Source organism: Syngnathoides biaculeatus, chromosome 5 (assembly GCF_019802595.1).
Source record: "Syngnathoides biaculeatus isolate LvHL_M chromosome 5, ASM1980259v1, whole genome shotgun sequence".
NCBI classification, from domain to species: domain Eukaryota; kingdom Metazoa; phylum Chordata; class Actinopteri; order Syngnathiformes; family Syngnathidae; genus Syngnathoides; species Syngnathoides biaculeatus.
The window spans coordinates 33,880,490-33,905,209 of record NC_084644.1 but is presented as its reverse complement, the minus strand read 5'-3'; the positions used below and the strand labels follow the sequence as shown (position 1 = coordinate 33,905,209).

General features: G+C 42.6%; 1 protein-coding gene across 1 annotated transcript in view; it reads right to left on the bottom strand.

The window, feature by feature from the left end:
* Positions 1–16,890, bottom strand: part of LOC133500796 (adhesion G protein-coupled receptor B1-like) — a 326,242-nt gene extending 309,352 nt beyond the window's left edge. Inside the window, exon 1 of the mRNA XM_061819933.1 lies at positions 16,437–16,890. The gene's annotated coding sequence lies outside the window, so the exon portion shown is untranslated. The remainder of the gene's footprint in view (positions 1–16,436) is intronic.
* Positions 16,891–24,720: the final 7,830 nt, after the last annotated feature.

The window sequence follows — 24,720 nt, the reverse complement described above, 5'->3', positions numbered from 1 at the left end:
GTTGATTCTTGACAAAAAAAAAATATTTTATATCTTTGTTTGAAGCCTGAAATGTGGCAAAAGGTTTAAAAGTTCAAGGGGGGGCGAATACTTTCATATTTTACTCTTTTTCCCCTTGGGATCCATGAGCCATCACATGATGCAAAAATTTGCTGACATAAATGTTGAAATTTATGATTTATTCTACACATCCTTACAGCATTGAAAAACATGAAGAGTCTCTATGTAATGTTTGTCCTCCCGCAGAAACCATATTAAAACAAAAATATTTCTCTCCCCACTGTTTTTCCATTTTCAAACATTTTTGAAAAAGCTCCAGGAAGCCACTAGGGGAGCGCTATACAGCCACATGCGGCTCTAGAGATGCAGGTTGCTGACCCCCAGGTTAGGCTAACTACGTTCCAGAAAGAGTTTACTTCTAGTATTTGTCATGGTCCTGCCGGTCCAGCCCTGGCTGGGCAGGTCCCAGCACACCGGCGCTTATTAGGAGACGCACACCCGCGCCTCATCCTCGTTGATTAACCCCTGTATATATAGGACACAGGGGAATACTGGTTTTCGTCAGATCGTCGCAACTCATGCCCCGTTCCTGCACTCCAATATTCTTGATCATGAATGCTGGTGTACCGACCTCCGCCTGTCCTCCGACCGACCCCGCTCCCGAGACACGCCCACGTTGCGGTTTCATCAGTCTCTCTACTGACTCACGTTCACACTGCAGTGGCAACGGACCCGCTACCGAGCAAGGTTCATGTCACTGTGGCAACGGATCCACCGCCGCGCCATTCCCACGTCGCTGTGGCCACAGATTCACTGCAAATGCATGCTGCGATGGCCACTGATCCGCTACCGAGCCGAGCTCACGTTGCAGTGGAAACAGATCCGCCGCCTCACCACGCTCACGTCGCGGCTTCAACAGACGGAATGCTGATCCATTCACAGTATCCATCGACTCCTTTTTGAACAGAGCTCACGTGGCAACAAATTCACTGCCGCGTCACACCTACGTCGCGGTGGTGACAGGCGTGCGGGCGACCGTCGTAGGAAGGATGAAATGAATTGGCGATCGAGGATGAGCCTGCCAGACCGCCTTCAACTTGCTTAAGACCAAGAAGTGAATTGCAGAGGGCTTAAGTTCAGAGGCTGGAGTGAATTCAGATAAAGATGAGGCAAACTATTTTCCTCCAGTAAGAGGGGGAGGACTTTATCATTCCTGTCGCCGTGCCCAAGAATGATCTATTCACGCCCTCTAGTGTCTGCCAGTTCTCCTCCGGGATCCCTGACTATGAGCCAACTCTCATTCATGAACAAGCGCCCAGTTCAGGAGTGCCAAGGCAAACACCGAAAGAGCAACAACGCAGCGTTCTGCCGCCTGTGGGGTTTCAGGAGTCAATCTCCAAATCCCACATTCCTATCCAGGAGGTGGCGATGCCGCCACAGCCGCCTCACGTTCCTGTCCAGGAGGTGGCGATTGTTCCGGAGCCGCCTCACGTTCCTGTCCAGGAGGTGGCGGTGGTTCCACAGCCGCCTCACGTTCCTGTCCAGCAGATGCCGGCGGCGTCACAGTTCCCTTCGTTCCAGTACCAGCGGCAACAGGCCCGCAGTCATCCCTCACTCCTGCTTCGATGGCGACCGGTCCGCAGCCATCCCATGCCCGTCTCGACGGCGACAGAAGCTGGGGAGTTCAGATGGGCCACCCCGGAACTGGAAGGGCATCGGGATAGTTATGATGATGATGATCGTGGCGGTCATGGCTTTTGTCCTTCTCATTCCTGATGTTTCCCAACCGCTTCATGACCTTGCCTTGGCAGCGACTGATCCCCAGCCGCCTCATGATGAAGCCTTGGCGGCGACCGATAGCCAGTCATCTCGCAACCACGTCTTGGGAGGGCTTTGTCCGGAGCAGTTGCATGCCTTTGTCTGGTTCTTGCTTTGCCGTTGGGTTCCTACTCGTGGACGTTCACCCCAATCACCCCATGTGGACCCTGGTGCTTGGCGTCAGGGTCATCCTCCTGACCTGTCCAGCCGGACACCTCGCTTTTGGTGGCCTAGACGGCCACCAGACAGATTAGGGTAGGGGGGGGCCCTCACCCGGAGCCACTTCCACCCGCCCCTGGACATGTTTATTTTTGTGTGCGTGTTTCTTTTTGTCTGGGGTACTGGTTAGAGGTGGAGTACTGTCATGGTCCTGCCGGTCCAGCCCTGGCTGGGCAGGTCCCAGCACACCGGCGCTGATTAGGAGGGGCACACCGGCGCTGATTAGGGGGGGCACACCTGCGCCTCATCCGCATTGATTAATCCCTCTATTTATAGGACCCCGGTGAAGACTGGTCTTCGCCAAATCGTCGCAACTCATGCCCCATTTCTGCACACCCGTATTCTTGATCGTGAACCCTGGTGTACCAACCTCCGCCTGTCCTTCGACCAACCCCGTGAGCTTGACATCTCCGATACTCCTGCCTTCGCTGATTGATCACCTGTGTACAGACCCCTGGCTGCCCGCGGACCTGCTCTATACGCCCGACGTCTTGACTACCGGTGCTCTACTTGACTGTCTGCCTGATCCCCTACTTTGGACCGAATAAACAATTTTCTCAACTGCCTCTGGGTCTCCGGAGTCCTGCATTTGGTTCCTCCTCCGTATCGATGGGTCGTGACAGTAGTAATACAAGTTCCCACTTCATGGAATCGCAACAAAATGATGAGTCAGACTGAATTTCACGATAACCGAAATGAAACTCAGGACAGGACAGATAGGGAACTACCCCCATCACCCCCAATGATGGAGAAATACTTGACAGCAACCGACCGATGACATTGACAAGCTTAGTGAATGATTTTCGTTAAAGCCCGAAAACGGATGGCAAAGGCTTACCAGCCCCCACCCCAAGACCGAGGTAAGACGAGGTCCCTGACTGGAACCAGGATTAAGAGTACGACTAGATAGACCCCAACTCTCTGTAATGGGCCAATGATCCCCAGTCGACAAGGTGGGTTATTATACCAAGAAGAGTTTTTGGCTGCTGGTGGTGAACTGTGGATCCAGGCGCTGAAAAAGCTGACAGATGACATGAGCCTGGCGCATGGTGACATAATGAGATTGATACACTGATGTTGCATTTGGGTTCATCAATTGGATGATACTTTCACACGGTCTGGCTGATCCGCGCATCTAAAAAAGCACTATGGGTCCTGCTTCAAAACTAAGTTGTTTTTTGTATTTTTTTAAATGAAATAGATGCTTTTATACAACATCCATGTTAGTGAAGTCACTCTTTCAAGGTCTAAATGTCCATTATATAGGATCTTTAAGGATTTAGAGATAATCTTGAAAGAAGAAATTATCTTCCAAGATGTGTGGAAACCTGGTGAGAAATTACAAGAAATGTCTGTCCTCTGTAGTGGCCAACAATCGGTTCTCCACCAAGTGACATTTTAATGGTCATTTTCCCTAATAAATTGTGAAATAATTTAGAATATTTTCTTTTTGGGGATTTTACTGATTTTCTTTTCAATATCTCTCCCTTTTAAAATGCACCTACCATTCCGATTATCAACTGCTCATGTCTTTCTTAGGGAGTAACCTTACAAAATCAGTAAGAGATCAAATAATTTTTTTTGTCCACTGTCGCTCCTCCAGTCAATACTGCAGTGTGCTTCCTGTGATAGTTGTGATGTGTCATAGATTCAACTCTGCTTTTTATTTTAACACATTGAGCATTGATTGACTAGTTCTACAAAGTTGTAACTTTCAGCAAGACTATTTCGCCACCACTCTAAACTCTGTCTCCCCAACCCTTCCCACTTGGTCTTGGTTGGGTCAGGCTGGGCAAATCAGGTGCTCCTAATAAACAGGGATTAAGAAACTCTCAAGCCATGAAAGACTGATTCTGCAAGTACTCTCTCCTTGTCATTATTTTATTAATGGCTGTGTTTTCATGACCCCAGTTCTTTTATACCTGGAACATACAATGGCAAAAAAGGCTTAATTTTCAATGTAAGTTTTCAAAGTGCTCAACAAACAAAGTTGAGTTCAGTGTCGCAAAGATTATCATTATCTCTAATTGTCTCTAATCCATAAATCATGGCTGGCCTCACAACTGTCTTATAAACTTTGCCCTTCATTCTAGCAGAGACTCTTCTGTAACAGAACACACCAGAAACCTTCCGCCAGCTGTTCCTAACTGCTTGGACCCATTTCTTCACTTCCTTACCACACTCAACATTGCTCTGTATCGTTGACACCAAGTATAGTCATCCACCCTCGCTATCTCTTCTCCTTGGAGCTTCACTCTTCCTCTGCCCATCTCATTCACTGACATATATTTTGTTTTACTTTGACTAAAATGTATTCCTCTCCTTTCCAGTGCATATCTCTATCTTTCTAATTGTTCTCCACCTGCTACATATTTTCACTGCATACCCCAATGTCTTCTGCGAAAATCATGGACTAAGGGGATTCCAGTCTAACCTCATCTTGCATTTCCTATCCAGAACTAAAGCAAACAGGAAGGAGATCAGAACTGATCCCTGATGCAGTCACACCTCCACCTTAAATTCTTCTGTTACACCTACGGCAGACCTCACCACTGTTCTTCTGGCCTCATAAATCTCCTGTACTATTCTAACATATTTCTCCGCCACACCAGACATACTCATGCAGGACCACAGTTCCTCTCTTGGTACTCTGTCATAAGCTTTCCCTTGATCCACAAAGACACAATGTGGTTCTTTCTGACCTTCTCTGTACTTTTCCACCAGCATCCTCAAAGCAAATAATAGATCTCCGATACTCTTTCTCGGCATGAAACCATACTGTTGCTTGCCGATACTTCTGTTTTGAGTCTAACTTTATTGTAACTAACTAACTAACTAACTAACTAACTAACTAACTAACTAACTAACTAACTAACTAACTCATCAACTTTATTCCTTTATAGTTCCCACAGCTCTGCAAATTGCCTTTGTTTTTAAAATAATGGGAACTAGCGCACTTTTCCACCATTCTTCAGGCATCTTCTTGTCCCGAAATATTCTGTTGAATAAGTTGGTCAAAGACTCCACAGCCACCTTTCCAATTTGCTTCTATACCTCCAGACGTATGTCATCAGGACCAACTGCCTTTCCGTTTTTCATACTCTTAGTGCCTTTCTAACTTATCTCTTACTAATCATTGCAACTTCCTGTTCCATCACACTTGCCTCTTCTGCTCTTCCTTCTCATCATCTTTACCTGCTGGACATCCTTCCATCTCTATCCCTCTGTTTGACCAACCTGTACAGATCCTTTTCTCCTTCTTCCGTGTCCAACCTGGTGTACTTGTTGTCATGTCTTTTGTTTAGCCTTCACTCCCTCTACCTTTGCCCTACGTTGCATCTCAATGTATTCATTTCACCTCTCCTCAATCCTCTCAGTGTCCCACTTCTTCTTCGCTAAACTCTTTCCTTGTATGACTTCCTGTATTTTGGCCTTCCTACTTCTCTCCTTTCCTACCAGAAGATGCACCAAGTACTCTCCTGCCTGTTTCTCTGATGACCTTGGCTGTATTAACCCAGTCTTCCGGGAGCTCCTCCATATACATACAGTGCCTTGTGAAATTATTTGCCCCCCTTGAACTTTTCAAACTTTCACCACATTTCAGGATTCAAACAAAGTTGTAAAATTTTAATTTTTTGTCAAGAATCAACAAGTGGGACACAATTGTGAAGTGGAATTAAATTTATGAGATATTTTATCCTTGAACAAATAAAATGATGCATGCATTAGAGACGGTGGCTTTGAAGAAACGACAGGAAGCATACTTGTTGTCATGTCTTTTGTTTAGCCTTCACTCCCTCTACCTTTGCCCTACGTTGCATCTCAATGTATTCATTTCACCTCTCCTCAATCCTCTCAGTGTCCCACTTCTTCTTCGCTAAACTCTTTCCTTGTATGACTTCCTGTATTTTGGCCTTCCTACTTCTCTCCTTTCCTACCAGAAGATGCACCAAGTACTCTCCTGCCTGTTTCTCTGATGACCTTGGCTGTATTAACCCAGTCTTCCGGGAGCTCCTCCATATACATACAGTGCCTTGTGAAATTATTTGCCCCCCTTGAACTTTTCAAACTTTCACCACATTTCAGGATTCAAACAAAGTTGTAAAATTTTAATTTTTTGTCAAGAATCAACAAGTGGGACACAATTGTGAAGTGGAATTAAATTTATGAGATATTTTATCCTTGAACAAATAAAATGATGCATGCATTAGAGACGGTGGCTTTGAAGAAACGACAGGAAGCATACTTGTTGTCATGTCTTTTGTTTAGCCTTCACTCCCTCTACCTTTGCCCTACGTTGCATCTCAATGTATTCATTTCACCTCTCCTCAATCCTCTCAGTGTCCCACTTCTTCTTCGCTAAACTCTTTCCTTGTATGACTTCCTGTATTTTGGCCTTCCTACTTCTCTCCTTTCCTACCAGAAGATGCACCAAGTACTCTCCTGCCTGTTTCTCTGATGACCTTGGCTGTATTAACCCAGTCTTCCGGGAGCTCCTCCATATACATACAGTGCCTTGTGAAATTATTTGCCCCCCTTGAACTTTTCAAACTTTCACCACATTTCAGGATTCAAACAAAGTTGTAAAATTTTAATTTTTTGTCAAGAATCAACAAGTGGGACACAATTGTGAAGTGGAATTAAATTTATGAGATATTTTATCCTTGAACAAATAAAATGATGCACGCATTAGAGACGGTGGCTTTGAAGAAACGACAGGAAGCAAAACTAGAGGTAGCAGAAATGAAGATGTTGAGGTTCTCGCTCAGAATGAAGAATGAAGAAATGAGCTAATTAGAGGGACAGCCAAACTTGGATAGTTTGGAGACAAGGTGAGAGAAAGCGGATTTAGATGGTTTGGACATGTTCAGAGGCGAGAGAGAGAATATTGGTAAAAGGGTGTTGAGGATGGAGCTGGCAGGCAAAAAAGAGTGACAGGAAGACCAAAGAAAACGTTGATGGATGTTGTGAGGCAGTACATGAGGACAGTGGGTGTTTGAGAAGAGGATGCACGAGGTAGGCTTAGATGGAAAAAGATGACACGCTGTGGCAACCCCTAACGGGACAACCTGAAAGAAAAAGAAGAAGAAAAACTGAAAAGTGGGGCGTGCAATATTATTCAGCCCCTTTACTTTCAGTACGGCAAACTCACTCCACAAGTTCAGTGAGGATCACTAAATGATCCAATGTTGACTGATGATGATAAATAGAATCCACTTGCGTGTCATCAAGTCTCCGTATGAATGCACCTGCTCTTTGATAGTCTCAGGGTTCTGTTTCAAGTGCAGAGAGCATCATGAAGACCAAGGAACACACCAGGCAGGTCCGAGATACTGTTGTGGAGAATTTGGATACAAAAAGATTTCCCGAGATTTAAACATCTCAAGAAGCACTGTGCAAGCAATCATCTTGAAATGGAAGGAGTTTCAGACCACTGCAAATCTACCAACACCCAGGCATCCCTCTAAACTTTCACCTCGAACAAGGAGAAGACTGATCAGAGATGCAGCCAAGAGGCCCATGATCACTCTGGATGAACTGCAGAGATCTACAGTTGAGGTGGGAGAGTCTTTCCACAGTACAACAATGATTCGTACACTGCACAAATCTGGCCTTTATTAAAGAGTGGCAAGAAGAAAGCCATTTCTCAAAGATATCCAGAAAAAGTCCTGTTTAAAGTTTGCCGCAAGCCACCTGGGAGACACCAAACATGTGGAAGAAGGTGCTCTGGTCAGATGAAACCAAACTTTTTGGCCGCAGTGCAAAACTATCTCTCTCTCTCTCTCTCTCTCTCTCTCTCATACACTGTAACACCCTGTAAATATCTGAAATTTTCATTGTAGAAGCATGTCCACTGTGAATGAGATAATCCAAAATGAAAAATCCAGAAATTACAATGTACGATTTTGTTAATGATTTATTCATGTGATACCGTTGCAAATCAGTATTCGAACACCTGAGAAAACCAATGTTAATATTTGGTACAGTAGGCTTTGTTTGCAATTACAGAGGCCAAACGTTTCCTGGAGTTGTTCACCAGGTTTGCACACACTGCTGGATGGATTTTGGCCGACTCTTCCACACAGATCTTCTCTAGATCAGACAGGTTTCTGGGCTGTCGCTGAGAAACATGGAGTTTTAGCTCCCTCCAAAGATTTTCTATTGGGTTTAGGTCTGGAGACTGGCTAGGCCATGCCAGAACCTTTATATGCTTCTTACGGAGCCACTCCTTGGTTTTCCTGACTGTGTGCTTCGGCAGGCATGAGAATTTCGGCAAGTATGGTAACCGATCTTTCGGTTCCATTGATTTTTGTCCTGGGAAACGGTGGGAAACGATTTTATATTCATATTCTGCACCTCAGTTTTATCACCTCACCTTCTTCATTGGTTCCGGCAATAAATTCTTCAGATATAGTCCACTTTTGGAACGCCTTTAGGGACACAGTCTCTTGTCTTTTACGCTTAGCAACCGACATGTTTGACTAGCGTTTGAGTGACCCGGATATGAATAACTCGACCTTGCGCATGCGTAGCGCAGAAGCGGAAACCGGTGCCGTTTGTAAATCACTCTGACAAAGCTGGGCGTTTTAATCATTAAAAATAAAGGGGTTAATGTAGGTTCGTTTTATACAGATTGTTATATTTCGTTAAGAACTTGTTTTACATTACACACGTGGGCGAATGTTATTAAAAGTAAGCCCTGAGATCTGGGAAACGGACTTTCGGTACAGTGTTTTGTCAGGCTGGGTAACGACACAGTAACGGAACGATTGTTTCCGTGAAATGCTCACGCCTGCTTTGGGTCATTGTCATGTTGAAAGACCCAGCCACGACCCATCTTCAATGCTCTGACTGGGGGAAAGAGCTGGTTCCCCAAAATCTGACAAGACATGGCCGCGGTCATCCTCTCCTTAATACAGCGCAGTCGTCCTGTCCCATGTGCAGGAAAAACACACCCAAAGCATGATGCTACCACCCCCATGCTTCACAGGAGGGATGGTGTTCTTGGCATGGAGCTAATTCGTCTTCCTCCAAACACAGTTATTGGAATTATGACCAAAAAGTGACATTTTGGTCTCATCTGACCACAAAACTTTCTTCCATGACTCCTCTGTATCATCTAAATGGTCATTGCCAAATTTAAGACGGGCCTTCACATGTGCTGGGTTAAGCAGGGGAACCTTCTGTGCCATGCATAATTTTAAACCATGACGTCTTAGTCTATTACCAATAGTCAGCTTGTAAACGGTGGTCCCAGCTCTTTTCAGGTCATTGACCAAGAGGTGTCGTGTAGTCCTGGGCTGATTCCTCATCTTTCTAAGGATCATTGAGACCCCACGAGGTGATATCTTGAGCATGGGGCTCCACTCCGATTGAGATTGACTGTCATGTGTAGCTTCTTCCATTTTCTGATTGCTCCAACAGAGGACCTTTTTTCACCAAGTTGCTTGGTAATTTCTCCTTGGCCCTTTCCAGCCATGTGGAGTTGTACAATTTTGTCTCTGGTGTCTTTGGACAGCTCTTTAGTCTTGGCCATGTTAAAAGTTTGAGTCTTACTGATTGTATGGAGTGGACAGGTGTCTTCATGCAGCCGACAACCTCACACAGGTACATCTGATTCCGGATAATACATGAAGTGCAGGTGGACTTTTAAAAACGGACTAAGAGGTCTTTGAGAGTCAGAATTCTAGCTGATAGACAGGTGTTCAAGTACTTATTTGCAGCTGTATCATACAAATAAATCGTTAAAAATCATACATTGTGATTCCTGGATTTTTCTTTTTAGATTATTTCTCTCACAGTGGACATGCACCTATGATAAAAATTTCAGCCCCTCCATGATTTCTAAGTGGGAGAACTTACAATATAGCAGGGTGTTGTAATACTTTATTTTCTTCACTGTATATGTGTGTGACTGAGAGTGGTGGAGGGGGATGGGTGAGGCTCCAACGAGAAGAGATAGCAAGATGGACGACTTCAAATACTTTGGGTCAACAATTCAGAGCAATGAAGAGTGTGGTAAGGAAGTGAAGAATTTCTCAGCAGCAGCCCAGAAACCTGTCTGATGTAGAGAAGATCTGTGTTGAGGAGTGGGCCAAAATCCCTCCTGCAGTGTGTGCAAACCTGGTGAACAGGAAACGTTTGACCTCTGCAATTAGAAACAAAGGCTACTGTACCAAATATTAACATTGGTTTTCTCAGGTGTTTGAATACTTATTTGCAGCTGTACCACATCAATAAATCATTAAAAAAAATCATACATTGTGATTTCTGGATTTGTCATTTTGGATTATTTCATTCACAGTGGACATGCACCTACGATGAAAATTTCTCACCCCTCCATGATTTCTAAGTGGGCGAACTTGCAATACAGCAGGGTGTTCAAATACTTATTTTCTTCACCGTACGTCAATAAGAAATGGTGCACGGATGTTTAACAGCTCAGCACACACTGCAGCTTGGTTTTCGAGTTGTTGTTTTTGAACTGTAAGCCATTTATTCACCATGTGAGTTCACATCTTTTATTCAAGTCAGTGTGTACATTCCGCCTTAAGCTATCTTGAACACCGCACTGCTAACACTCGGCGAGCAGGTAAACGAGATAGAGAAAAAACACCCACATTCACCACTCATTATCCTAGGAGATTTCAACACAGCTAAACTTAATCACGAACTCCCTAAATATGAGCAGCACAAATAGCACACTAAACCATTGTCACACTTCCATAAAGTACGCATATCGTGCAAATCCTCGCGCACCCATTTATTGCTCTGATCACTGCATCTTGTACTTAATACCGACATCCAGGCAAGCACTTAAATATGCGAAGCCTATAGTAAAATCAGTTAAATAGTGGACCAACGATGCCAAATTAAAACTTAAAAGCTGTTTTAACTGTACAGACTGGAGTGTCTTTGAAAATTCAGCACGCATCCTAAATGAATATTGTTGTATTATTATTGTCAGTTTCTGTGAGGAGGTGTTTGTTCCAACAAAATCCTTTCGCACGTTCAATAACAATAAACCGTGTTTTTCAGCCATACTTAGGCAACTCCGCCAGGCTAAAGAGATTGCACATATCATAGTGTGGACAGTGCCGTCTAAAATCGCACTAGAAATCAGCTAACTAAAGAAATTAACATTACCAAGAGAGACTATGCAGTTAAACTGGAAAAACATTGCATTGCCACGGATTGCAATCGCTCACTAATTCCAAGCGATGTTCACCCCCGGAAGAAAACAAGAGTGGGCTTGCCGACAACCTAAATAGCTTTTACTGCAGATTCGAAATAGACACTTCCACTCCGCCTTCCTCTCCACCGTTTAACATCCATGAAGGGGACGTTAGACAGATCTTGAAACAACAAAAGATCAACAAAGCACCGGGGACAAACCTTGTGTCCATTATACTGGTCCTCAAAAAAAGCAGCAGTCTCAGGTCTTAATGACGACAGGCTTGTTGCCTTGACATCTGTGGTCATGTCCTTTGAATGCCTTGTGCTGGAACACCTCAAGTGTCTCACAGGTCCCCAACTGGATCCAGTGCAGTTTGCCTATTGAACTAACAGGTCTGCGGATGATGTAATCAACATGGGTCTGCACTTCATCCTTGAACATCTCGACAGCAAGGGTACCTATGCGAGGATCCTGTTCGTGGATTTCAGCTGTGTTTAACACCATCATCCTTGAACTCCTCTCCCCTAAACTTCTCCAGCTCGGCATGTCGCCTGCCATCTCTTGGTGGAGCTACAACTACCTGACGGGCAGGACACAACAGGTGAGGCTGGGGGACACCACCTCATCCACACGCAGCATCAGCACGGGAGCACCCCAAGGTTGTGTCCTCTCAGCTTTGCTCTTCTCGGTCTACACTAATGACTGCACCTTGGGGCATCCGACGGTCAAACTCCTGAAGTTTGCAGATGACGCCACGTTCATCGGCCTCATCAAAGACGGCGATGAGTCTGCATATCGACAGGAAGTGGTGAGACTGGAGCTTTGGTGCGGTCAACACAAACTGGCGTTGAACACTCTAAAGACTGTGGAGATGATTGTGGACTTTAGGAGGCACCGTTCACCACAGCTGCCCCTGACGCTGTTCATCTGTCTTGTGGCAACTGTTGAGACCTTAAAGTTGTTGGGAATTACAGTCTCAAAGGAAAAAAAAAAGACAAACTCCGACTGCAACGAACAATCAAAACAGCTGAACGGATTATTGGCACCAATCTACCCACTACTGAGGACTTACACGCAATGTAAACTAGGTCCAGAGCAGGCAGGATTCTTTCGACTCCTCCACATCCTGGCCACCACCTCTTCCAACTCCTTCCGTTGGGAAAGTGCTCCAGATCAATGCAAGTCAAAATTAGCAGGCATTCCAACAGTTTTTTTTCCCTCTGGCGATTAAGTCATTACGTTCTTGATCAGCAAGTTTAGTATTTTCTGCTTTGTGCCATTGTTGGTACACTCACATTCTGCTGGTCCAATTATTAACAGTTTTAGAAATATATTTTGTAGACTATCGCACGATTCGTCACTTTAACCTGCTGCCTTTGCAGAACTGTCATTGCACTGGTCTATTACGGGAACCGCAAACAGGTAAAGGGACTCTGTACAAGTTTTACACAATGTAGGACGTTGACACACTTATGTCGTACCTGTTCAAAACGAAGATTGTACATCTTGCACCACTTTTATAAGCAATAGTTCCTATAAATAGAAATGTCTCTTGTTCTTTGTTCTGTATGTCATACCAGGGCAGCACGGTCTGCCAGAGGAGGTGTTTTGTTTTTTTACACACTTGGCCAAATAAAGTTGATTCTGATCTATTACGTTGAACACTTTTTTTGAAGACATAAGCAATCAGACTACTATACAGTCCAAAAATGGTTTTGAACCTTTTTCATTTGGCTGAGACATCCAGTATAGTACAAAGCTATATTTAAAAAAAAAAATTGACATTTTTTTAAAATTCCACATTTTTTGAAACTGACCACACCAGGGTGCAGTCAAAGTGACATTGTTGCCAGAGAGTACTCATTGGAGGCAATTCATTTTCACAAGCTATGACTGGTTCTTAGTTTCAAATCTGTTGCCGAAGGTGAACAACTTGACAACAAATACTTTTACTGTACCAAAAACAGCATGTTCTAGCCTTGTCTTTTTCATTTTTCAGAATTAACACCACAGCCAAGTCACTCTCTAACAGTGCTCTACGCACAATAAACAATACAGAGAACCATCACGTCAATGCCTCACATACAACATGTCTGCCACATCGATGTAAGAAGGACATTTTTTGGAATTCAATCTAGTTATTTTCTCTATATGTGACCCATAAATACAGAAATCTCATTTTCTGCCTGCATTGCGCCACAGTAATGATATATATATTTTAAAAACAGCAGCCAATTGTAGAACAAACAGACTGTCCACGGCATTTAAAGTAACAAATGGAAACTATTTTTGGACATAAAGTTCAGTCCCAATGGTCTATTTTATCCGATAGACATGATGCATGGGTTCATTTTATTGAGGTTCGACTGTACAAGCTAAATACATTAAGATAGTCTGGCACAGCAATCAGAAGTTTTACTGCTGAAAATCCATACTCTTTCACACCAAATTAAATGAAACATCGAGAGCCAACAAGCTGGTTAAAAGTCCTTTAAAAGCATTCAATGATGAAAAATTAATCAAGACACGCTTGTGCCAAGTACTATAATCACATGGAGGCTGGAATGTTGTGGCGTGAGGACTGTCAGGAGCAGGACGCTAGACTTAATGGATGTTAAATAAAACATTTTTCCTTATTGCTATTGTCTAATGTTGCAGTGACTTTTCTCAGTTTTCCATTAACATAATACTGTAGTAGACAAATGTGTGTAAAATTAGGTGTACACATATATACACTGTAGATTCCATGATCACAGTAGCAAAATTTATTCCATATATTGTGCAATCATGTGTAAAAGAATTTACTATTTTGGCCTACAAAAAAATATGCTTGGCCCGTGCATTTTTTTTTTCATATCCCGCCCAACTTGCCCAATGAGTCAAAAGTTTAATTTCTGACACTGGGTTTAATGAGTATTTAAGATAAATTATGTACTTGTGTCTGCAATGTGTGAAGGGCAACACATGTAAATTGTGACATTGGAATGATTGAAGTGATTCATGTCTATCATATTTCAACGGGCAACCAACATTTCTTCTGTCAATATGGATTGTATTTATGAAAGTCTAAAATTGAATTGAAATAACGTTTTTCTCAAAGTGCTTGAATTTCCGTTAGAAAATGCAAAATTATTTTTTCTAACGGACTATGTCGTTATTGATCAAATTAATAAGAAAATTATCCATGTAACATACTTTCAATTATTATGTGTCTCGAAACACTAAAACATCACTTTAGATTCACCCAGTTTTTACAATAGGTAAATTCCCCAATAGCAAAACTGCAACATAAATGTCACTCTTGAAAATGTTTCACATAGTAAATCACTCTAAAAGTGTTGTGTCTCACGGGCCAGGAGTCATTTAACGCCAGATCCAAGCTCTTCATTCATACCTCATTACAGGAACCAGTGGTTTTGAAGAAAAATCTTTTTAATTTTGCAGTAGCTTCTCGAAGAAAATGTATTACTATCAATTGCAAGATTGAGAAACCATTAAGGAAATGTGTTTAATGGGTGAGCTTTACTTTGGGCTTGAATAACTGAGGAGTTTGTGTCAGTATTATCTCTTTACTGACTGAATGTGACTACGTACTTTCAAGTTAGTGGGTGTCACACACAAAATCATCTGTGCTTCTCAGAGGGAGCACAATACAATGGTCTGTATTTGTGGTGCTGTATTTACAGTCCCTTTATATAAAGCCTTCAATCCATCTCCTTTTATCCCCCTTACTGTCTCTCATCACCCATCTATTTATCTCTCCTCTATCAATGACTCCTGTTTTACCCATACGTTGTCTGTTCTCTGCATTCTGATATCACAAATTCAGATATAAAGTTTCTTGATACTGTACATGCAGATGAATTTGGGGAGTCGGTTGTACTTGTATTTCAATGGCACAAGGAAAACACAAGATGAAGAAAAGAAGAGGAACATCTAGATTTAGAAACATCTATGAATGTCTTTCCAAAGGCTCATCATGTTGTGTTGCTCCCCTGTCTAATTCCTGTGACTTTTTCTGACGAATTTATCCACATTTTCATTCTTTGTGACTAGACACATTAAATGCATCATACGGCTCCTTCAAAAAGGGGGAATCTATTCCAGCATAGATATTAATTCCAACATTCAGACCTAAGGCCTTCAATAGGTCAGAATCCCTTTCATTTTGGTATTTAAAATGATAAATATTCATTAGCTTTCTGAATTACACCTGAAGTAAATCTTGTTCAAAGTATCAATGCTTCAAACTGCAAACTGTCACTGTCAATATTAACAAACATCTAAAATATTGTCACCTTTATCAAAAATAAATACATTGTACATATTGATCATTCCCTTCACCATGTCTGACGTGTTTGATAATTGTGTAAACTGTACTTTTTATTATACTGGCATATTTAGCTTGGTTTCATCCTTACAAGAGAAGTAATTTCATCTGAGCAAAATACTCCATAACATACCTCACAAATGTTTGCTCCTTATGATACACACAATCTGTTCATAATATAACCGTTGTTCAACGTGTCTTACCCAAACGATGATCTTAGTGTTTATTTATAGAAATAATATGGAAAACTAAGAACATATGACAGAAGAATAAAATATTAATGTGATTTTTTGTAAGGTCGTGCATTTATTGACTAATGCTGCCTTAATGTTTTAAAACCAGACTGCTTCTTTTAACGAATTATTTAATTTTGCAGCTGTATAATGATTATGAAAGGCTGTTCTATGAATTGCCAAAATTTCAACATGGCTCACCTGTGTTGTCACCTAACCATGGATAAAATACACATATACTTAATTGAGTTTCAAGATAAGGCAAATGAAGGTCATGTGCTTGGAAACACCTTTTGTTTCTGATTTCTTTATTGAAAGTTCTTGACTATACTATTATTTCCAGATGTCAACTGAAGGAAAAAGCAAGTGACCATAATCTTTCAATCATTGAATTAAATGTGACCACCAGCGGCTCCCACGGCACATTCTGTTTCAGTGTGCCGGTTTAACGCAAGCTAAACTGGGACTAGAAATCATCCTACATCGCAACGCGACAATCAAGTACGAGTACCTTGCAATCACTGTCATTAGTTAATTTTGTCCAAAACCATCATACACATTTGCCGAATGAAAACATCAAAACAAAACCACGCGGATGTAATGTGGATTTGATATCAAGGAGCAAATAAAACGTTTAATTTAAAAAATTCCAATTTACCTTGAGCAAGTCAATTCTCCGTTTGATGCATGCTATCTCTGGACACCAATTCCAAAAGCATGGGTGACAAAAAGTATGCAAAGAACTCCTTTGGTAGCTCAACAAAAATCAATGTTGAAATTGTTGATATTCGTGAAACACAAACGATTTGGGAAAGTCCGCTCATTCCAATTGTTCTCTCAGTGCGTAAAATGGCACCGAAAGAAAATAATGACTGTATTTGTATTTTTTATTTTTCTGTTCCTCAATCAAACATCCATCTTCTTTAACTTACAGCGCTAGTAATACTTCCTATGAGTTTTCCATATTTTAGGTCTGTCAAAATTAAATTTCCCCAATCTTTCAACCAGGTGAATGTGTGCCTTTAACGGAGGGTCTTGCGCGGATCCCTGAATCCACCTCTGTAGACAGCGATGCTTGCAGCTTTGCTTTTCTCTGTCTCCTTTGAAGCAAAAACCGCATTCGTTGTTTGGAAATCCCGTAATCTGTACTGTCAAAAAATTTGAATTTGACCAAAATGACTTCCAGTCTATACTTTCAAAATAAAAAATCTCAAATTATTCCCCGGGGATTGCTTTAATTTTGGAGGCAAATTTCCTGTCGAATTCAGCCTTTCCTTCGTTCCAGGCTCATCGCTGTGGAAGGGGCTGCCTGGTTCGAGCTCATATTAGAAAACTCAGCCAGCAGCCCCATCTTCTGGACTGAAAGAGGATTAATAATAATCAGACTGTAAAATATTCAAAGTATTGTTTACTCAATTGTGTGTTATAACATTTTTATAATTATATTTTTTGGTCAGTGCTTATGGTCAGTGTTTTAATTACATCGCCAAATAATTTGTGTTTCTTTGGGTATTGGATTCTGGCAGGGCAAGCTGTGTATTTTATTTTCATACTAGCAATTTAAAATATGGCACAACAGTGGTTGTCAAAGGTTTTACACCAAGTCGCACTTTATAAATACTTTGCATTGCAAGTGCCACCATGACGACCAACATAAAAATGGTGTAGCATACTAGGAAAAAGTATTTGGCATTAATGAGACAGAGGCTGAAATACAAACAAGGATATTCATTGTTATTATTATTGTAAGACACTAACACAGTGAAAATGTATCAAAATGTACCATCTTAAAAACTGTAATATGACTTTATTGTACTGAACATTAAATTTGTCACGACCCATCGATACGGAGGGAGGACCCAAATGCAGGACTCGGGAGACGCAGAGGTAATTCGGGCAAAGTGTTTATTGTTCAGAGGTCGAGGATCAGGCAGACAGTCAGGTGCAGCAGCGGTAGTCAGGACGTCGGGCAGAGAGAGCAGGTCTGCGGGCAGGCAGGAGTCGGTACATGGGAGAACGATCAAAAAAGGCAGGAGTGTCATAGGAGTCAGGCTTACGGGGTCGGTCGGAGAACAGGCGGTCAAAGATACAAGAGTGCAGGAACGGGGCATGAGCCACAACGATCTGGCGAAGGACCAGTCGTCCCCAGGGTCCTATACACACCGGGCCTAATCAGCCAGCATGAGGCGCAGGTGTGCACCTCCCAATCAGCGCGGCTGTGTGGGAACCCGCACAGCCAGGGCTGGACCGGCAGGACCATGACAACATTTTTCATGTGAAGTAACCAAATATATACTTGATTAGATTTGAAAGAAAGAAAGAAAGAAAGAAAGAAAGAAAAAAGAAAGAAAGAAAGAAAGAAAGAAAGAAAGAAATCCTCGAGAATTATATTGGGCACAGTGTGACTTTATTGAGTCAATGAATCAATTCCAGTTTGTTTGCGAACATTGAGTTTTTTTCAAATTTTGTGGAAAATATTTTCCACATAATGAATTAAGGATAGAGATGGAAATGTGTTGACTGGTGCCAGTAGTGTGCTAAATAGATGGAAAGAATACTTTGAGAAGTTTATGAATGAAGAAAAAGAGAGAGAAGGAAGAGTAGAAGAGGCAAGTGTGAAGGACCAGGAAGTGGTAATGATTTGTAAGGGGGAAGTTAGAAAGGCACTTAAGAGGTTGAAAAATGGAAAAGCAGTTGGTCCTGATGACATACCTGTGGAGGTACGGAAGCAATTTAGAGAGGTGGCTGTGGAGTTTGTTTTGGGTTTTTTTCACCAACTTTTTCCAACAGAATACTAGGGGGAGAGAAGATGCCTGAAGAATGGAGGCAAAGTGTATAAGTTCCATTTTTTAAGAACAAAGACAAGAGGGAAGTTGATGTTAGAGGAAGATCAGAATCAGCTTTAATGGTCAAGTGTATAGAAACAATTTTTCTCTGGCAGTCGGTGGTGCCCTGATACAACATGCCGAACAAAGAACAAGGAACAACAAAGGAACAAGAACCAGAGACATTTCTGTTTAAAGGAATTAGTTTTCTTATACCGTCTTCTTCTTCCCCTTTCGGCTTGTCCTTATAGGGGTCGCCACAGCGTGTCTTCTTTTTTCATCCAAGCCTATCTCATACATCCTTGTCTCTAACACCCACTGTCCTCATGTCGTCCCTCACAACATCCATCAACCTTTTCTTTGATCTTCCTCTCACTCTTTTGCCTGGCTGCTCCATCCTCAGCACCCTTCTACCAATATACTCAATCTCTCGTCTCTGAACATGTCCAAACCATGTAGGCTCTCTCTAACCTTGTCTCCAAAACATCCAACTTTGGCTGTCCCTCTAATGACCTCGATTCTAATCCTATCCAACCTGTTCACTCCAAGCGAGAACCTCAGCATCTTCATTTCTGCTACCTCCAGTTCTGCTTCCTGTTGTTTCTTCAGTGCCACCATCTCTAATCCATACATCATCACCACTGTTTTAAAAACGTTGCCCTTCATCCTAGCAGAGACTCTTCTGTCACATAACATGGCAGACACCTTCCGCCAAGTGTTCCACCCTGCTTGGACCCGTCATTTCACTTGTTTACCACACTCTCCATTGCTCTGTATTGTTGAACCCAAGTATTTGAAGTCATCCACCCTCGCTATCTCTTCTCCCTGGAGCTACGGTCCTCCTCCTCCACCCCTCACATTCATGCACATATATTCTGTTTTACTTTGGCTGATCTTCATTCCTCTCCTTTCCAGTGTCTGCCTCCATCTTTCTAATTGTTCATCCACCTGCTCCCTGCTTTCATTGCAGATCACAATATCATCTGCGAACATCATAGTCCAAGGGGATTCCAGTCTAACCTCATCTGTCAGTGTATTCATTACGCCTGCAAACAGGCTCAGCGCAGATCCCTGATGCAGTCCCACCTCCACCTTAAATTTTTCTAACAGACCAACGGCACACCTCACTGCTGTTCTGCTGCCCTCATAAATGTCCTGTACTATTATAACATATTTCTCCGCCACACAAGACTAGTGCATGCAGTACCACAGTTCCTCCTATTCTGTCATAGGCTTTCTTTAGGTCTACAAAGACACAATGTATCTCCTTCTGACTTTCTCTGTACTTTTCTACAAACATCCTCAAGGCAAATAATGCATCTGTGGTACTCTTTCTTTTGAATAAGTTGGTCAGAAACTCCACAGTCACCTCTCCAAATATCTTCCATACCTCTACTGGTATGTCATCAGGACCAACTGTCTTTCCATTTTTCATTCTGTTCAGTGCCTTTCTAACTTCCCTCTTACTAATCATTGTCACTTCCTGGTCCTTCACACTTGCCTCTTCTACTCTTCCTTCTCTCCCATTGTCTTCATTCATTCACTTTTCAAAGTACTTTTCCATCTACTTGGGACACTACTGGCTCTCCTTAATCACCTTGACTTGCTGCACATCCTTCCATTTCTATTCCTCTGTCTGGCCAACCTGTAGAGATCATTTTCTCCCTCTTTCGTATCCAACCTGGTTTAGATGTCATCACATGCCTCTTGTCTAGCCGTCGCCACCTCTACCAACATCACATCTCAATGTATTCCTTCCGCCGCTCCTCAGTCCACTCCATGTCCCACTTCTTCCTCTCTAATCTCTTTTGGGTGATTTACTGTATTTTGGGGTTCCACCACCAAGTCTCGTTCTCCCGTTTCCTCCTAGAACACACCCCGAGTACTCACCTGCCTGCCTCTCTGAGTACCTGGGCAGTAGTATTCCAGTCTTTTGGGAGCTCTTCCTGTCTTGTGTCACTTCTTTCCAAAAGGCCACACAACAGTCTTCCTTTCTCAACTTCCACCACCCGATTCTCTGCTCTACCTTTGTCTTCTTAATTTTGCTGCCCGGTACCGGAGTCATCCTACACGCCAGCATCCTATGCTGTTGAGCTACACTCTCTCCCACCACTACCTTACAATCAGTAACCTCCTTCAGATCACATCGTCTGCACAAAATATAATCCACCTGCGTGCTCCTACCTCTACTCTTGTAGGTCACTCTATGGTCCTGCCTCTTCTGGAAATAAGTGTTCACCACTGCCAATTCGATCCTTTTGCGAAGTCCACCACCATCTGACCCTCAAAGTTCCTTTGCTGAATGCCGTACTCATGCATAACTTCTTCATTGCCCCTGTTTCCTTCACCAACATGTCCATTGAAATCTGCACCAATCACAAGTCTGTCTCTTTCTGGGATGCTGAGGACGACTTCATCGAGTTCCTTCCAAAATTTCTCTTTCAACTCAAGATCACATCCTACTTGTGGGGCATAGCCGCTAACCACTGTCAAATAGGTTGCCATGGCACGTATAGCAATGGAGTAAATTGATAGTAATTGGCTTGTGTGGCCCGGGTTCATTTGCTGAGCTGAGCCCTAGAACCAACTCTCAAATTGAACACCAGATGTCGCCAAACCAAATTGTACTTTAATCGGATTACCAGCACGACAAAGGTCTCTCTACTAAACTTAGCCTTCCCACTCAGCATCTCACCGCATTACATAAATATACCAAAGTCAGTAACCTTAAAAACCCCATTGTTTTCATATCTTTGTTCACATCTTGTTTTTGACATAAAGACATCAACAGGATGCGTTTCAGCAGCTGTTCACACCCTGTGGTTTGCAACGGTGGAGCAAAGCTGCCTGCAAGTGACAAACAGGATGTTTTCAGCGTCGCTGAGTTGCTGAACAGGAAGTCTGTGACGCCCTTGAATTACAGGGGAGTAATATTCGAAGGACAAGCTGACGGGGAGAAGTCTTCAAGCAACTTAGGATGCTTATTTTTGACTACTTTTTCGATTGGGCACGAGTAAAACAACTACTGTAATCAGGTAATTGCAGGGTAATATCGTCGATATTACGTGGTTACCTCAGAAGGGCAAGTTGGCTTTACAATTAATCCTTAACCCTAAAATTGCTTGTAACTAAATTAGGCTTCAGGCTTCGTAGGACTTAAAAGGCTCACTCAAAAATGTATACCTTCCCGATTTTCTCATGCTTTTGAATACTTGTAATCTTACTTCATTTTTATTGCTTTTTTATTTCTTTTATCATTTATTTCACCATACTTACCATTAGTATCATCATATGAATCATTTTTCTTTTTATTGATTTATGTTCAATTAACATAAAATTTTGCTTTAATATTGCATTTGTACCCCGCGTCTGTTGGGAGTAACTGTTGAGTAATGAATGTTATCTGAACAATTTTATTTGTTTAATTAAATACTTAAATTTCCATTTTCATCTATCATTTGTCATTCTCCTGGCTTCCTGCCCAGGCTGGGCGTGGCTAGCCAATTAGTCAGCGCACACCTGCACCTTGTCCCAGCTGATGCCTCCCAGTATATATAGGACCCGGGGGACGACTTGTCCTCCGCCAGATCGTCGTCCTTGATGCCTCGTTCCCGCACTCCTGTTTGCCTGACTTCTGCTCTCCGTGTACCGACCCTCGCCTGTCCACTGACCACTCTCGTAAGCCTGCCGTACTATTACTTCTGATTGTTTGGACTGTCTGCCTGATCCCAGACCTTGGACCGAATAAAGGTTTCCTCTCCACTGTCTGCTTGTCTCTGGAGTCGTGCATTTGGGTCCACCCTCGAGCCCCGTTCATGACATCATTGTCATTCTTATAATGAGTTGTCTCATCTTTTACCATTCTACTTCGCTAAAGATCGATCATCAACGACATCAATAACATCTAGTCGTAAATTCCATTTTTAAAAGTAACTCATTGATAAACTCCTGCTTAATATAAAAACAAACCGTACGATCCTAACAAGGATTGTTAAACTTACTAGGTCAATGACAAGTGCAATCGATTCATAAGAGATTAAGCTGCTGTACAAGCAAAGCGATCACTTTGTCACCCTTATGCTTGGTAAGGTTACTCAATAAGGGTTGATAAGTGAGGGCAGACCATATTGGCTCTGCAAAACTAAAGGCAGTTAGTTCACCTAGGCGAATTCATCTTGACATCTACTTAAGAAGCTCCCGTCGCACTGCACGTATGGCGTTAAGAGTCGGCTGGGGTAAAGGTGTAGCTAAAACCTTTAAATGGAGAGTTGGTCAGGACATCTCTCCTAGTCCTGCGGATAAGCGGAATCTGACACCACATTATACACAATACCCTCAATTTCAAATTTCAGCATCATCACTCAATCTGATACGCTTTTCACCTCTCAGACATTCTTAGCCACCTCTTCCTTTAAAATAACCCCTACTCCATTTCTCTTCCCATCTACTCCATGGTAAAATAATTTAAACCTTGCTCTAAACTTCTACCCATACTCCCTTTCCACTTGCTCTCTTGGATGTACAATACATCAACCTTTCTCCTAATCATCATGTCAACTAACTCCTGAGCTTTTCCTGTCATAGTCCCAACATTCAAAGTCCCTCCACAGAGTTGTAGGGACTGTGCATGCTTCTTCTTCTTCTGCCGACTAAGTTGCTTTCCTCCTCCTTTTTTTGATGATCTACATTATCTGAATTTCTATTTACGTCTTGCAGATTAACAGTGCCGGGGGCGGGCATAGTTAGCCCGGGCCCATGACCTATCCGTTATGGAAGTTGTTTGATGAACACTCATATATGTTTGGCACAGTTTTACGCCGGATGCCCTTCCTGCCGCAACCCTCTGCATTTATCCGGGCTTTGGACCGGCCGACAGGATGCACAGGAATTGTGCCCCTCTTCAGGCTGCAGATAGTCAAAACAAGCAAAACAACATATAAACAACATGACTCAACATAAATAACACACAACTTGCTTAAACATGATCCTACCAAGATGCCGGCTACCGTTTACGTTAATTGCAAAATATTGTCAGTTTTGTGTTTCGACATCTTGACAACTTGACTCTTGATCTCTTCACATGGGTTGCACCAATATAAAGCGTGTACGGGTTAAATAAAAATGAAATTAATTTAGGAGAAAATAATAAGATGGTAGCGATGCCCATGTTATAGTACATCCAGTTTGGTGGAATTTTAAATTACAGCATAATCAATTGAGCTATTTTATCTTGTAATGGAGCATCACGCCACTCTTGTTCATGTTCTTGTTCTGTGTCCCACTTTTCATGCTTTTGTGTATCTGAACCGAATCCACAAGGCAGGTGCAGTATGTGGAGCAGCATGAGACTGGAGGAGCACAAATAAAGTGTTGGACTGGAGTCTGAGGCATTTTTTGTTTTTTTCTGCCTTTATTCACACTGATTCCTTACCTCTGCCGTGAGCGACTCGGCCGGTCGGTTAATCAGGAAGACTGAGGAATACTTTCGTACACAGCCGAGCGGCTCGGTTGATTGGGAAGGAGGAGGAACGGCTTCCAGATCCATTGAAGAAGATGAAGCTCCTTCGAGCGTGTATAAAAACATGACAAAGTCGGCACAAGTTTTTGGTGCACTGAAAGCAAAATTCAGCAGGACACACACAAAAAAAAGGTATTTTTTTATCTTTCAGACCATCATCATGGAGAATCCAAGAAGAAATGCATATGATGCAGCTTTTAAGTTGAAAGCCATCGATTTGTCCTATCAGGAGGGAAATTGGGCTGCTGCACAGTAGCTTTGAAATCGGCTCCCAGTGTGGGAGCCTCCGGCACATTCTCCCTGGTACTGTTTACGTTTTTGTGTTTACTGGTCATCTCGCGGCTGAAGAACACAAGAAAGGATTTGCTAACCAGCAGAGAGTCTTCTCCGGATTTTTTTTTTTCGACAACTCTTGCCAATTTGCTGAATATTTTTCCAGAGTTACTCATGGGCGCACTCTTCAAAGCTGGCGACAGAGAGGGACGGGAGCAGGTACGCAAGTTCGACTGCGAAAGAGAGGACATCGACTAGTGCTTCCGTCGATCCCTCTTGCGAACCTACACTCGCGAGCCAACATAATGGATGAACTTCTGCAAAGA